Here is a 12,743-nt window from a genome sequence, read left to right on the forward strand (position 1 = left end):
ATGCACAAAATGTAACCCATATTTGATGTAATAACATGCTTTGACAAATTTCCCCTTAGTGCTTTGGTGAAGCTACCAAGAAACCAACTAATCATGCAATTCAACAAACTTTGCTGAAGCCAAGTTAAATTACACAACCTTAGTCCCATTTGTATTTCATTAAAACACAAGTGGGCTATGAACCACAAGTCTAACACCCACTTAGAGTAATTAAACTCACGACATATGCATTAAGTTTAGCGTAAGAAATTCAAGCAACTTAACAATTTCCGTAAGAATCATTAAGCCACCACCTAAAGGCTACACATGCTCACGGATTCAAGAAGTGGTCAAGTTCAAGTTTTCGATTCATTAGTTTCCTGAACATGCTTTCTAGGTGACTAAGCTAGTAAACACGTTTAGTAAGCATTAAAGTTTAGAAGCCCATAGATTCAAAACATGCATAAACATCAAAACACATGGAAATCTACATTATTTGCACATAAGTTTGCCCTAGCCTCAAATCCAACTACTCATAACACATGCTATTACAAATACAAGCCATGAACATCAAATTAAAGAGAGAAGGAAGAGAAAAGAGAAGAACTACCCAACCTCCCACCTAGCTCTCAATGATGTCAAGTGATGAGAGAATTGTTTTAAGGTATGGGATTTTTGGATTTTACAACCCAAAACACCATACACATCCACAAAACTCAAGAACAAGGGCTTGGATGTGTGAAAGCAAGTGTTGTGATTGATTTAGAGTGTGTAGTAACTTCGGTTTTGGTGAAACCTAAGTAGCTACACACCTATTTCTCACACAAACTTATAGAACTATGTACAAGGTATGAAAAACTAACCTAAAACTAGAGAAAAGAGAGATTTTGATACTCCAAAATGGGGGAGCCAAGGGGATGCACGGTTTTGGGGAGAGAGAATGAGCTATTTAAAGGCCAAGGCAATCCAAATCAAGGATGGAGATCAAAGGGAATGAAGGGCTAGATGTGATTGACAAATATGTAAGCACAAAATGTGGATCTAGTTTTTTACTCCACATAGAAATGACTTAGAAAGCCCATAGATATTTTGGTGAAGAGAAAAATTAAGGGTAGAATGGTCATTGTGCAGGGGAACAAGGTAATAAATGGGAGACAAAAGTGTAAGAATGAGACTACTTGTCCTCTTTCAAATTTTGAATTTCAAAATATCCTAGATTTAAAGTCTTCCCACCTAAAGTCTCTAACCCTAGTCAGCTCATCCTTGTCCTCCACACATGTTCTCGGCCGGCCAACTCGGCCGAAAATGTCCTGAATCCTGCGTTGACCACCGTTGACCAATTTTTTGTCCGTTTGCGCACTTTCTTCTCCTTTCTTCCTTCAATTAAATCTCCACCGAGAGTTAGGAATTGGCCCTCGACTTCTTCATACCAAATGTTCCTCCATGAGTTTAGATCATCCATGTAAAATATCAGAGCTTATTTCACAGTGGTTTGGCCGGAACTGCTGCCGAAATCAGTACAGGTCCAGTTTTGCTGTTTTCGTCTTTTAGTCAGAAACTTGGGATGATTTCTTTGAAGGCCTTCCACTCAGAACTAGCTCTTAAAAAAAAAAATTTAATTTTTTAACATTTTTTTATGTTGAAATGACCATTTTAGCTCTCAAAAGTCAAACTTAACGTCCAATTTGGATGAAATAGTAGAAATTAGACACGGCTGATTGAAATTGGAAAGTTTAGGGGGTAAAAATTCAAAATTGAAAGTACAAGGGGTAAAATGATGACAGCCCCAAACCTCAGGGGGGTAAACTGAAATTAATCCAATATTTTTCAAAACATGAAGTGTGAATCAAACCCATATATGAATTGAAATTGAGATACTGATGCAAGTTCTTCCCTTCTAAATCAGACATATTCATATCTAAAAGGGGTTGGCAATAAGTTCTTTCAAAACTGACTATTTGTTCTTTTGTTAGAAGTGTCCCAGAAATGTCTGTGATCGAGTAAATAGCTCTACAAAAAAATGGATCAGATCGAATCGAAAAATGAAAAGATTTGTACAAGACGTGCCCACGGTAAACGCAGGTAGCCAAGTGCAGAGCGGATAGCAGCTGAAAGCATCTAAGTAGTAAGCCCGCCCGAAGATGAGTGCTCTCCTATTCTGACTTCTCCAGAGCCTCTGGTAGCATAGCTAAGATGGCGGTGGGTTTTTTGCCTCTGCAGGGGTGGAGCGACAGAATTTTTGAGCATTCAAGAGAAGGTCAGAGCAAGACGAACCGTTTATCATTACAATAGGTGTCAAGTGGAAGTGTAGTGACGTATGCAGCTAAGGCATCCTAACAGACCCGAAGTTTTCTTCTTTGAACTCCATATATCTTTGATGCTTGTCTGCTGCTGTTTTGTGCTTCTTATTATTTTCTTCCAATCTCTTCTTAACTTGTGAGTGCAAATATTTCATTTGTGCTGCCATGTCTTCAGCATCACCACTGAATTTGTTGGTGATTGGCAGAGGAAGTAAATCAAGTGGGCCATTTGGAATCACCCCATGGACTATCTCAAAAGGGCACTTTCCCGTTGATCTATTCTTGGACTTGTTGTATGCGAACTCAGCTTGTGACAAAGAGAGGTCTCAATTATGCTTTTCTTCTCCAACAAGACTTCTTAAGAGATTTCCAAGAGATCGATTTACCACTTCAATCTAACCATGTATTTGAGGGTGATGAGAGTTACTGAATTGAAGACAAGTTCCCATTTTACACCATAGTGTCATCCAAAAATGGCTAATGAACTAGGATCACGATAAGATGTAATAGACTTAGGCACCCTATGAAGTTCGACAACCTCTCTGAAACACAACTGAGCCACATGAATTAAATCAAAGGTTTTGGTGCAGAAAAGAAAATGTGTCATCTTGGAAAATTTGTCTACCACCACAGGAATAGAATCAACCCCACATCTTGTCTTCGGCAAGCCCAAAACAAAGTCCATAGAGACATCTTCCTAAGGTGATTCAGGAACGGGCTATGGTGTATACAATCTTTTATTCTTAGACTTACTACTTGGCTACATGGGACATTCGACACCTCTCCACGTGCTTCGTAACATCTCTATGCATTCCATTCCAATAAACTTTTCTTCAACTTACCCCAAAGTTTTGTCACGCCCAAAGTGTCCATCAAGGCCTCCCTCTTGCAATTCATATATTATAACATGTCGTAAAGAACATCTTGGTATGCACAAGCGATTGCCATAAAACAAGTACCCATCATGCGAGAAGAACTTCAAAGCCTCTCCTTCTCGACAATCTTTCCAAATCTTCAAAAAGTCATGATCGTCTGAAAATATTATTTTAGAATTAAAATTAAAAATAAAAAAGAAAAATAAAATTATTATCTTGTCTTCATTTTTTTTTTTCATTTTCTTTTATGCATATTATTATTTTAGGATTTCAAATCCAATCACAGAGACCTGCATATATAGAACTCAACATAAATGATATTCTACTCAATGCATTAGCAAATTTGTTTTGGAGACCAGATTTATGCCGAATTGGAAAGGTAAATTCTTGAAAGTAAGCCCCCCATTTTGCATGTCTAGCATTTACTTTGTGTTGGCCATTGATGTACTTCAGAGCCTCATAATTTGAGAATAAAATGAACTCTCTGTGAATCAAATAATGGCGCTAATGTTGGAAGAAATGAAAAATAGCATAGAACTCCACATCCTAAGTTGAATAGCGATGCTTTGCATCATGGAGCTTCTCACTAAGAAGGCAAATGATTTTCCTTCTTGACTCAAAACAGCTCCTATTTACTTGTGGGGAAGCATCACAATCTAAAGAAAATACCTTCTCAAAATCTGGCATTGCTAACACAGGGGCAGTAGTCATTTTCTCTTTTACTAAGTCAAAGCTTTCAGTAGCTTCCTTACTCCATTCAAATTCACCTTTCTTTAAGCAATCAGTGATGAGGGCTATAATTGAGCTAAAATTCAGAATAAACCTCCTATAAAAAGGAGATAGTAAATGAAAGCTTCATACCTCATAGATATTACTAGGAGTTGGCCAACTGCGAATAACATCCACCTTGCTTGGATCAATTTTAATTCCCTCCTTTGAAACAACATAACCAAGAAACACCAAGCTATCAGTTAAGAAGTCACACTTCTTAAGATTGGCATATAACTTCTGTTCTAACAATACTTGGAACACTTGTCTGAGGTAATCAATATGTTGTTTTTCATTCAGACTGTACACCAAAATATCATCAAAGTAAACCACCAAAAACTTACCAATGAATAGTCGAATACTTGATTCATGAGGCACATGAAAGTACTTAGTGCATTTGACAATCCAAAAGGCATGACAAGCCATTTGTACAACCCATCTCTGGTCTTGAAGACCACTTCCATTCATCTCCAAGTATGACTCTTATTTGATGGTACCCACTCCTTATATCAATCTTGGAAAAAACCTAGGAGCCACTTAGCATATCAAACATATATCTGGATGAGGGATAAGTTAACTGTAACAGTTCTTCAGCAGCACACTTCTTAGCTTTGGGATTCTTGTTTTTATATCCCTTAGGGTCGTAGCTCTCAACCTTAGAACAATGACTTAACTCTAGTAACCTATCCAGCACCTTAAAAGAAAATAACAAAAAACAAAGCTCAAAGCTCAAAGCCCAAAATCAACCGCCAAAAGCCCAAGCCCAAAGGCCAAACTCTAGCGACAACATGGGCCTGTGAAAGAACTCAAAACTTCTTTGGACACTTGAGCGAAACCTTAAAGACATTGGCGACCCCAAGTTCTATGAGCACCCAAGCCCTTGGAACCCAGAAATCGGTGGGAAGAACTAGACCTGCATCGCAATTCTTTGCCACCCCCTTCCTCAGCCAGGTTGCAGGGTAAGCCACGACAGTGCCGCCGCACACTAGTATTGCGTCTCCATCGATCTATTGCAAGGCCCATCAACTAGTGTACCTTGACGCAGCTTAGGGCCACCATCATCTGCAACTTCGTCAACTCCTCACAAAGCAACAACAATCCTCATTGCAATCGAGCCTCCTCCCTCCAAAATTGGTTAGTACAAGATTGACAAAAAACCCATCTCTCACTATAGCTTTCATCCCTTTAATTTGATTGTTGAGCTAAGGCCGTCGTGACTTGGTTTCCCAGCGATCCAGATCAGGCGTAGCAAAGCCACCCCTATAGAATATGTGGAGGTTGGAGTAAAGTACTTGGTTGGTTGGAGCCAGATTGATGGCCTCGGTAGAGTGGGTAATGGCAGAGTACACAGTATTGCCATTGGCTTTGGCTTTGGCTTCGTCGGCCACAGATGATCCTTGGTGACAAATAATCAGACGACTAGCAAGGTCGCCATAGATGCCAGCTTATAGTCAACTCCCATGGAGCAGGATGATAGTGATGACAATCATTAGTGAAGTTGATGGTAATTAACATTAAAAAGCAGCGGTGATAAAAAACAAGAACAGCTAGGATTTAGGAGAGTACAAGTCATTAAAATTCTCCATTGTTTAGATCAATTGGATGTCTAAATATAAAATAGAAATAATAATGAATTAATAAAAAAAACCACAAACGGATTATATTATAATTTCGGGAGGCTTTAGGTCAAGTTCAATTTAAGTGCCTTGCGGATGAATGTGTAGAACTTTATAATACACTACTATTTTTAGTAGGAGTCTTATCTTATATAGAACCCATCTCGCCTGAGAACTACATGCTTAGTTATACTTCATCAAAGTGAACAAAACTACCAAAACTATCACACCTCACAGGGCAAGATTTACCAATGCAACCAATCAATTCATCCCAGCTAAATAACAAGACCACGCTAAAATTTTTCTACAAAAGTGATTACTGTTGTTTGGCCTGCCCAAAAGTAAAAGTTCTTTCATATTTTTTGACTGCTTGCTATCTTGGTAGATATATCATTTTATCTTTTGATAACATATCTTGATACAATTTGAAATAAAATTAAACAAATGAAAACCAATATTGGCAGTCAATGAAACCAAAATAATTTAGTTGTAAATTGTGGGAGATGCAAAAGTCATGTCTATCTAATGCGAGCACCTTTTCCTGAATTCCACCTTCAATTACAATTGGGCTCTTCAAGAAAGAAATTGACAAGAGAAAGACTTTGAAAAATAGAGAAGATAAAGGTAATAACTCTTGTATAATTGCTTGATGTGTTCATGTACAGTTGTATAATTGCTATTTATACAACATTTGATGAAGACCTAGCCACTAGTAGACAATAGATCACATGTGCTATCTGAAGGAGTTGTCTGATGTACAATTGAAGTGTGTGGTTTGGGTGAAGTCTGGAGCTGACATATAACAACAAAGAACTGGTTTCTTGTACTATTGACATAGTGCACGAGTTGTCTCCTCTTGTGGGGAAAAATTCTAGATAGTTCCTTTGGGTAAGGATTGCCTATGTGCATCCTCATTGCTGAGGCTGCTGTGGTGATCATCTTGCTGTGAGATTATAGTGTTATTACTTCACCTCTACAACAGCTTCAACTTGGTTCAAACATTTTGGAGATTTCCTTAAGCATCATGGTGCTCACATGCATATTAGCTCGATCCCAACAAATTTGACAGTTGAGTCAAAAAGAGTAAATATCAAGCATTTCATTCACTCAAAATCAAAATCGGTTACGCAGTCTATTTTCTCACTTCAAACTAATACCAACCAATCAAAATTAAAGACAAATAAAGGTGTAAAAGGACAAGCTTACACTGTTGTCTGCTGTTTTACCTCCAACATATAAATGGTTGATTAGGCAAAAAACGAGGAACAATTATCACTATGATGCTATTCTTAAGGGGGAGGAAGGAAAAACAAACAAACAATGTGGATATGCCTCAAATGGCAAGATTATAGAAAATTTTACCAAGCACCAAACAATGTACATAGTAGTGACTGCACAAGAGAAGTTAGATTCAATACACACCAAACAGTCAGAATCATTCAAAATCGTGACGGTAATCATTCAACAAATGTGGGGAACTTAACTGAAACCATCAGGATCGGAGGAGATGCAGACATCAAAGGAAGATGTCTACATGTTCGATATCAAAACGTGAATGGACTCAAATATAACGAGATTGAGAGAATGAATTTTCTGATATATAATTACACCCATTCTGTGGTGTATATAAACAGATTACAATTATACTACAACGTACTACAACTATTGTGTACTACTGTACTACACAACATATACAAGGTAAGTAGTTACAACAATATATTCCCTTGTAGTCTATTCCTAATAGGGAACGATGACTCACACTAACACTCCCCCTCAAGTTGGCGCATATACATCAACCATGCCCAACTTGCTTAGTGAGTCATAAAATGTCTTCCTGGAAACTCCTTTGGTAAGTACATCTGCAAGTTGCTCTTCAGTTGGAACAAAAGGAAAGCTAATAATTTTGGCATCTAGCTTCTCTTTTATAAAGTAACGATCAACCTCCACATGCTTAGTACGATCATGCTGTACTAGATTATGTGATATGTCAATAGCTGCCTTGTTGTCACAATACAACTGCATGGAATTTTTGAGTTTGAAACCCAGATCACGTAACAGATTTCTCAGCCACAACAATTCACACACTCCGTGAGCCATACCTCTATATTCGGCCTCAGCACTAGAATGTGCCACAACTTTCTGTTTCTTACTCTTCCACGTAACCAAATTACCTCCCACAAAGGTAAAGTAACCTGATGTCGACCTCCTATCTGTGATATTTCCAGCCCAATCTGCATCTGTGAAGCCACAAACTTCAAGAATATTGTTGTGTTTAGAAAACAGTACTCCCCTTCCTGGAATTGACTTCAAGTACTTCAGAATTTGCATAACAACATCCATGTGACTCTCACTCGGATTATGCATGAACTGACTCACCACACTCACTGCATATGCAACGTCTGGTCTAGTATGAGCCAAATAAATCAAGCGCCCAACTAACCTCTGATAGCGAGCTCGATCAGTAGGTACCTGATCTGGATACTCAGCTAAGAATTGATTCTGTTCAATAGGAGTGTCAATAGGTCTGCAATCCAACAAACCTGTCTTTGTCAACAAGTCAAGAACATACTTCCTCTGGCACAGATAGATTCCCTCTCTCCCCCTGGCTACCTCAATTCCTAAGAAGTACTTAAGCTCACCCAAGTCCTTCATCTCAAACTCAGAGGCTAGCTGTCTCTGTAGTCTATCCATCTCAACAGTATCATTACCAGTGATTACCATATCATCCACATAAATAATTAGAGCTGTTACCTTACCTTGTTGATGCTTGAGAAACAAGGTATGGTCTGAGTTGCTCTGCCTATAACCAACCTTCCGCATGAACTATGAAAATCTTCCAAACCAAGCATGAGGTGACTGTTTGAGACCATACAGAGACTTTCTCAATTTGCATACAAACTCACCAGGAGAAGCAACTACATACCCTGGTGGAAGGCTCATGTACACTTCCTCGGCTAACTCTCCATGAAGAAATGCATTCTTGATATCAAACTGTCGGAGTGGCCAGTTTAAACTAGCAGCGAATGAGAGCAGAACCCGAATAGTATTCATCTTGGCAACAGGAGCAAAAGTTTCATCATAGTCTATACCAAATGTCTGAGTAAATCCTTTTGCAACAAGACGTGCTTTGTATCGATTCACTGATCCATCTGCATTATGCTTCACGGTAAACACCCAACGACAACCTACAACCTTCTTGCCTTGTGGTGGAGGCACAAGTTGCCAAGTATTGTTCTTCTGCAACGCCTCCATCTCTTCATCCATAGCCTTCCTCCACTTTGGATCCCCCAATGCATCCTGCACTTTGTTAGGTACTGATACAGCAGATATTTGATTCACAAATGATTCATATGACTTCGACAACCTCCTAGTGGACATATAGTTGGCTACTGGGTATTTTTGATTTAGCAGTAAGAGTAGATTCATATCTTTTGGCTGATTGACCCCGAGTGGTCCTATGTGGTAATACATATTGCTCAACATTAGACTCACTACTACTAGTATCAATGGATGGACATACCTCAAATGGGTGATCTTCAGTACCAGGAAGCTGTGGGTCAGGGGTAGAAGGGTTGGCAGGAGGGGCAGGCCTGTCTTCAACCTCATTCTGAGTGATCGAAACTGGTGCTTCTGCTGCTGGAGGCGGCGAGCAAATAGTCTCAATCGGATCCATCAAAATACCTCCTGGCTGTGTAGGTTCTCCTTCTCCTTCTGATTCCTCCTCCTCTCTATGATATAGCTCTTCAAAATATGAATTCTCCCCCTGAAGAGCTGTATCTGAAGAGGACAAATAACTCATGTCTTCAAAGAAAGTAACATCCATAGTGACATAATACTTGCTGGTTGGTGGATGATAGCACTTGTATCCCTTCTGATAGCCTCCGTAGCCAACAAACACACACTTAAGGGCTCGGGCATCCAACTTAGACCTCTGATTTTTTGGTACATGGACAAAAGCAACACAACCAAAAACACGAGCTGGAAGATTGTGAAAGGAGGGTAAGGAGACATGAGAGGCGAGAACCTCAAATGGAATTTTTCCTTGAAGGACACTGGATGGAAGACGATTGATAAGGTGAGAGGAAGCATGTATAGCATCACCCCAAAGATACTTAGGCATATGACCACTAAAAAGAAGGGCACGAGCCATATCAAGTAAATGACGGTTTTTCCTTTCGGACACTCCATTCTGTTCTGGTGTGTGCGGACACGTGGTTTGGTGAACAATCCCATTGGTTTTAAAAAACTCTTGGAACACATGGTTAACATACTCCCCCCCCATTGTCAGAACGAAGGACTTTAATGGTGCTATGATATTGTATTTGAACCAGATTACGAAATGTTTGAAAGGCAGGGAAAACCTCATCTTTGGTTTAAGAAGAACAACCTATGACAATCTCGTACAATCATCAATAAACAACACAAAGTATCGCATACCCGATATAGTGGGCTCTCTAGAAGGTCCCCAAACATCAGAATGAATCAACTCAAAAGGAATAACACTTTTATTAGAAACGCTAGGAGAATAAGTAGCACGGTGACTCTTTGCCAAAACACATGTTTCACAATGTAAAATAGACTCATCCACACCAATAAACAAAGTAGGCATGGTCTTTCTCATAAGACTAAAAGAGGGATGCCCTAAACGGAGATGCCACAACCAAATTTCACTTAGCTTATCAGAACTCGAAGTCAAAGTGGCGCGGGACTGTGCTCCTGGTTTCTCTCCTGCGTATGTCTGATCCAGATGGAACAACCTGCCCCTCAGATACCCCCGACCAATTATCTCCCTGGTGAGAAGATCCTGAAAAATTACATACATAGGATAAAAGGTTACGGAGCATTTAGACTCAGTATTCAACTGGGGAACAGATATCAAATGGTGAGACAAGTCAGGCACATATAACACATTATGAAGTTCTAAGGTGGGAGTAATACGAACTGACCCTGACCCTAACACAGGAAAGGCCTCACCATTGGCATTGGTTACAAAGGACACTGGTGGGGAAGACAATTCAGTAAAATATGATTTATCATAAGTCATATGATCGGAGGCACCAGAATCAATAATCCATGTATCAGAACCAACAAAGGTAGAAATCTTTAAAGCCATACCAATTTTACCTCGACCAGCTATAGAGGCCGTAGGAGTAGCTCCACCTGCTGTATGATGATCTTGTCCAGCCACTCCATAGAAATTTGGTTCTTGGACCAATTGAACAGCAGCTGCTTTCGCCTTAGGACGATAGCCTTGCTTCTTAGGTTTTAAGATGTGGGTTCAACTTCCAACAAGTCTCGCGAACATGCCCAAGGTCGTTGCAATAAGAGCATTGGGGATGAGGGTGGTTGGTGAAACCTTGTGGGAAACCTTGCTGATGGAGTGGGGCTGAATTCTGCTGCTGAAGGAAAGGTGCTGGGGGCTTGGCATGAATGGCTAGGCTGGATACTTCAACCTGTGCATGTTTGACACTTTCCTGCTGTGACTCATCCTTGCAGATGTATGTAAAAGCTGTGTTCAAACTAGGAGGGTCTGTCATTCTGAGCAATTCTCCCTTGGCACTGCTATGTTTCTCATCAAGCGCTCTCAAGAATATATGAACCTTCTCAAGTTCCTTCTCTTTCTGGTACCACACAAGATCTTCCTGATTCTTGATCTTGCAATGACGCTTCTGATCAATTTCAGCCTATACACTCTTCAGCTTGGTGAAGTACACAGCTACTGGTTCCCTATTCTGTTGCATACTGCCAGCTTTGCACATCAATTCATGAACCTGTATAAAATCAGACTCATTTGTATACAAATCTCCCAATGTCTTCCAAATTGTTTCAGCAGTCTCACACTCTTCCACCAACTGTAGCACATCTTCAGTCATGGCTTTGAATAAAAGAGCCATCACATATCCATCATCATCCTCCCAGTTAGCATAGGCATCTGCATCTTCCTTTCTAGGAGCTTTGGTTGTCCCAGTTACATGCCCCATCCTGTGTATGCCACGAAGATGGACAGACATAATCTTCTTCCATGTTCGAAAATTGGTACCATTGAGTTTCAGACCCCTGAAAGAACCACCGTCTGAATTTCGGACAGAAACCTCAATCTTTTGAACCTCATTGATCTTAGAATTTCCACCTTCATCACCACCCATCGTAACAATATAGTAGCAAAACCACAGAGTATGCAGCGGGATAAGAGAATTAAATAGAAAAGTAACAAAAAGGATCGTGCAACAACTTTCTTTCTTCTTCTTTTTTTTTTTTTTTTTTTTTTTGCTGCACGGGTTGGTGACCTGGAGAAGGGCGGATCTGGCTTCTGAATTGAGATGGAGAACCGAACTGGAATTGATGGATCTGAACTAGGGAGATGTCAAGAGAGACGGATCGCCGGGGCTGGGCGACGGAGTCGGAGTGCTGGGCGACTGCGCCGGAGTTCCGCAACGAAGGACGAAGCCGGAGTGTTGAGCAGAAACGACGGAGTGCCGGCGACAGCCTGGGGACAGCAGCGGAGTGCGACCAACTCTGGACAACAGCGACGACCTAGGGTGCGACGAACAGGTCTGAACTTCATCTGATGCCGATCTGATGCCGGATCTGATGCACAGCAACCTGGAGATGACGCCGAAGTCAAAGACAAAGTGATTGTTCTTTGACGGACGCCTAGGATTACAAGTGGAGATGATGGCGCCGAAGTCAAAGGTTTGACGGACGCCGAGGATGCAAACAAACCCTAACAACGGGGTTCTAACTGAATTTAGAAAGAACAAGAGACAAAGTCCTTTCGGATCTTTGCTCTGATACCAACTCAAATATAACGAGATTGAGAGAATGAATTTTCTGATATATAATTACACCCATTCTGTGGTGTATATAAACATATTACAATCATACTACAACTATTGTGTACTACTGTACTACACAACATATACAAGGTAAGTAGTTACAACAATATATTCCCTTGTAGTCTATTCATAATAGGGAACGATGACTCACACTAACAAATGGTGTATTGTACTCTTTTTCTCGTTCGACAGAAGTTATTTTTGTCACACTGGATTTTTGTTACTAGGCAAGGTTTTCGACGAAGCAACGAGAGGAGCACCGACGTTTGGGCGACACAAGGGGGAGTGTTACCTAGATTATGTGTCTGACCCAAACTCTAGTTACTTATCCGAGTTGTAATAGGGTTAGTCTTGCAGATATCATAATCA

General features: G+C 40.2%; 1 protein-coding gene across 2 annotated transcripts in view; it reads right to left on the bottom strand.

Annotated features, from left to right (window-relative positions):
• The window catches only part of LOC112173832 (keratinocyte proline-rich protein-like), a 100,866-nt gene that overhangs the window by 31,082 nt on the left and 57,041 nt on the right, over window positions 1-12,743 (bottom strand). The gene's annotated exons all lie outside the window — the stretch shown is intronic.

Source organism: Rosa chinensis, chromosome 1 (assembly GCF_002994745.2).
Source record: "Rosa chinensis cultivar Old Blush chromosome 1, RchiOBHm-V2, whole genome shotgun sequence".
NCBI classification, from domain to species: Eukaryota; Viridiplantae; Streptophyta; class Magnoliopsida; order Rosales; family Rosaceae; genus Rosa; species Rosa chinensis.